General features: G+C 43.1%; 1 long non-coding RNA gene across 1 annotated transcript in view; it reads left to right on the forward strand.

Moving 5' to 3' along the window:
• Positions 1 to 2,474: 2,474 nt before the first annotated feature.
• The window catches only part of LOC102380830, a 22,037-nt gene continuing 20,107 nt past the window's right edge, over positions 2,475 to 4,404 (forward strand). The window contains exon 1 of the long non-coding RNA XR_003095230.1: positions 2,475 to 2,564. This is a non-coding gene — a long non-coding RNA (uncharacterized LOC102380830). The remainder of the gene's footprint in view (positions 2,565 to 4,404) is intronic.

Raw genomic sequence — 4,404 nt, forward strand, 5'->3', positions numbered from 1 at the left:
GGACAGTGATTCAATTCAGTGATTTGAATCACTGTCCCTATTCGATTCAGCTGAATCAGATCCAAAGATTCAGCCCCAATTTGGAGATTCAGCCATAGACTAAACAGGTAGCAGTCCTTACCGCGCTGGACAAAATACAGCTGCCTCTAGCTGGTAAGTATGTTGTGGTGGGCACAGTGGAGAGGGGAGGGATGTGGAGAGGGGTGCAGATCAATGCACCCAGAGTGAAGGAAGGATTGGGGCTGGGGCTGGGACCCGGGCTGGGGCAAGCACTGCTCAGGGAGTGGGTGGGGCTGCACGCACTGCTGCATGCCACTGGTCTGGGAGCTGCTCATGTGGTGACTTGTCCAGTGGGTCTCACCACTGCTCCCACAACCTTGCCCCAGCCCAAGTCCCAGCCCCAGCCTCAATTCCTCCCTCACTGTGGGGGCATTGATCTGCCCCTGCTATGCCCCTTCCCTTCCCTTCCCTTCCCTCCCCACTCCACCCACCACAACAGACTTACCAGCTGGAGGCAGCTGTGTCCTGTCCAGCGTGGTAAGGACTGCTGCCTGTTTAGTCTATGGCCAAATCTCCATATCGGTGCTGAATCTTTCCCGAATTGATTCGGAGGCTTTCAATTCAATTTGACCTTTTAAGGGGTCTCCTGATTCAATTCAGACTTGGAGATTTGGCCTGATTCAGCACTACTAAGCACACAGCCCTACTAAGCACACAGTGGCTATATTGCTAAAATTGCCAGTTTTGTCTCAGAATATATTTCTCAGGATCTGGCACTGTAATCTTTCACTAGCTTACATTTTCTGTGGAAAATGTTGACTGCTGCAAACACTGAGGATACCTAATTGTATCTTTTCTTTAATTGTCTAAAGTAAAATAACAAATGATTAACTAACACTACCATAGATTATCCAGTTGTAAACAGGGATGACTTGCATTGGTTTTTAAGCAACCAAAAGACTAACTGCTGAGCAACATAGTAATGTGTATTTGTGTGAGAGATATATATCTATGATAGATAAAATAAGAATCAAGAAATTTAACTCACAATTGCATGTCTTAGAAAAAATTCCTACTAGTCAGTTGAACTAGCATTTGCCACAAATAAGCACTATGACTGCAACTTGGCTGTTTGTCAACTAGTTTCAAAATGATGTTTTCAGATGTCAAATATGACTTGTTTTCTCCTATGGAAATCTTTTCTGGTTGGAAGGATGTCTTCATTACAGAAAAGGCCATGACCTTTTTTCAAGTGTAGTCAGTAGTGCCAATTATATTGGCTAGTCCAACTGAGCAGAAACGAACAGCAACTCTGCTTACTCTTTTTGTTGAAGTTTGGGTACTGAGTGGAAAAGAAATTATGTATTGATGCAAGTAATCATCTCACCCAGAAATGTGTGTTCACTACAGTGAAATGGTTGTCTGAGTAATACTGTCACATGCCCTGTCCTCTGAAAGGAAACAAAATGCCTGACTAATTAAAGTGTATGGTTTAGTTTCCAAATAAAGAAAATATATGTGTGTATGAGAGTAGTTCTAAAACTCACTAGACATGACTGCAAACTGGCTTAATGTGAGATTCCTGAGTTGGGGACATCCAATATGCCAATGCTGGCTGTACAAAGTTACAATAAACAATATACTAAAGGACACACTAGGTGAAGCAACATTTCTCTTTCACTTAGTATGAACTTGAGATCCTAAAAGACTGGCAAGTGCCTTATTTGAATTGGCAGCCCACTGTCTGATCATCAGTGGAATGGCACTTGTGTTAATGCTGTAACAAGGGATCTGCTACAAAAGGCTAGTGATTTTTAGCTAACCAGTTAAACAGATCAGGTCTTCTTTCCCATGCTCCCTCACTATTGACATTTCTATCCACTTACTGAAAAGTAAATTTGCAACTTTGGGGCAATTTTTTACTCTTCTGTTTTTTCCCAACAGAGAGCACTCCTCAATAGTTCTTATATGCTATCATTTATATTCTTTTATCATTCCCTTCCTTGCGGTATTTTCCTATACAAGTCTGTAAAACTATTTTTTTCTGCAGGCCTTAAGCTAAAACTCTTGCCTTCATCATTCTAAACTGCATCAGACCCTCTTTCTTTGGCTTCCTTGTGTAATGTGTAGGGAGCTACTGAAATCTATGAAAATGGGCAATCCCCACTAAATCCATTAAATCTGTGGACGAAAAAAAGAAAACTTACTGAAAATAAAGTCCTCCCCATGTTGCAGCCCAGCTGTGCAGCTTGCCAGGGTGGAAGTGTGGAGGAGGGGCTACTTATACAATGGGCAGCCCAACATGGCTGCTGCCCCACTCCTCACTGCTGATTGGCTGTGAGAGCTGTATGTCATATAGCACTGCCCCTGTCCACCAATCAGTGATGAGAGGCAGAAGGCTGTATGATGGACAGACCTTACAGCTGATCAGTGGCAAGGGGCAGGGCCACTGGGGGCACTCAGCCAATCAGAGGCATGGGGGGGGACACTGAACTCTGCTCACAGAAATGGTTGCTGGGTCTGTGCTTTCACCATGAAATCGGCCAGCAGCTGCCTTGAGTTTGGTAAGTCCCTAGTAATGTGAATGTAACGGGTATAACAGGAGGTGGGACCAAGAGGCAGACTGAATCTCCCAGAAACCCCCAGGGGCTGGAGGGCAAGGGAAGAAGAAGCTTGAGGCTGTGGTAAGGGGCAGAGAGAGCAGCTGCACATGGGACCTGGCTAGCTCTGCACAAAGGAGTGCGCAGAGGAGCTAGAGATCTCACTGGCTCGGTCAGCCAGGACTGTGGGCTGAAGGAGCTGCACTCAGACTTGGAGGCAGCTGCAGGCTGCTGTTTGAGTGCTCCAGGAACTAAAGGCTTGTTTTGGGGATTCTTCTAGAGGTGTGGGAGGAAATTAAGGTGCTGAGTATACATTACCACAGTGTTGATATTTCTTTACCTTTTACCTGTTCCCTCCCCTTAGGCTTGTGACCCTAACCGCTATGATTTTCTATATAAAAGTAGGAGCTCCCCCTTGCTTCCCATGCCACCTTCCTATGGGGCTGCAAGGTTGGCACACTTCCTCCTCATCTAAATGTTGCTTCCAAAGCATGAGCCTCACCCATCCGCTGTCCATGTTTTCACCTCATATAACATAGTATCCTCCAGTGATTTATTTCAGAGATTCTAAGGCCAGGAGGACATTAGGTCTCTCTCAGATTCTTATATTACAGCCTAATAATTCTACCTATTTATACCTATGTTGAGCGCAAAGCAGATCTGACTAAACCATGTCTTCTAGAAGGCACCCAGTCTCAGCCCGAAGGCATCAAAAACTAGAGAATCGATCATTTCCTTAGGTAGTTTGTTTCATTTGTCATACAACCTCACATTATGAAAGTGGGCCTTATTTCCAACTGTAAGCTGTTGTAATTCCTCTTCCTTTCAACTCATTTCATTCTAACCATTGTGACTGCCATATTTACCTAGGTCTCCAGTTTTTTGGATACTGTTTATCACTTCATCAGCCTTTTGCTCTGCTACCTCAATATTCTTTTGCATCAACTATATCCATTCCTGTATTTCTTCCCATGTTGCTATACCCATTTGGCAGTCCACTACTCCACCTGAAATTCTTTTGTCAAATGGCAATATTAAACTCAACTTGAGGCATTACATATGAGATATTACACATAAGTATGACATCTATTTATATGAACTGATATACACCATATGCTTATCTAGAACTTATACGCTTAATGTTGCCCAGCATTTTTTTTTTTCATGTTTATTACAGTAGTGTCTAGGAGCCAACTCCCCAGAATGGGGCCAATCACTGCATCAACAAGGAATGAGAAACAGTCCCCATCTTGAAGGGCTTAGAGTCCAAATAGACAAGACAGATGTAAGATAGTGGAAGGGCTAGATCTTACAAGCAAAGTGAACATCATGCTGTTCCATGATTATTTTGGCTTGGGTTTTTTATATAAATTATGTGGACACAGAGCATCAGAATATATTTAAAAATCTGTTTGAGGAAGCTCTAAATTACATTAGCAATATATTTTAGTAATAATAATCAAGGCTTGGGTCATTTCCTGGGGATTAATGGCCAGCTGGGAGAGCTGATAGCCCCAAGAGTACTCATTCATTTATTAGAGATAAATTGTTTGTTTGCTTTTAATTAATCAAAGAGAGAGGAAAAAATCCTTATCCCCTTGCATTCTGGAGAAATGACATTATTACAGAGCAAGTGTACAGTCAATCTGAATGTAGAGAGCATTAAAACAGAAACCTGTAGTTACTTCTGTCCCAGCCCTGAGAAGATGCACTTCAATGTACACTAAAAGCCTCCTCTGTAAAGAGCCTAGTGACTTGGGAGACCTGGAGTCTGTGTTCCCCTCAGTCTCAAGGAGTTTGAGCT

This window comes from Alligator sinensis, unplaced genomic scaffold (assembly GCF_000455745.1).
Source record: "Alligator sinensis unplaced genomic scaffold, ASM45574v1 scaffold533_1, whole genome shotgun sequence".
Classification (NCBI taxonomy): domain Eukaryota; kingdom Metazoa; phylum Chordata; order Crocodylia; family Alligatoridae; genus Alligator; species Alligator sinensis.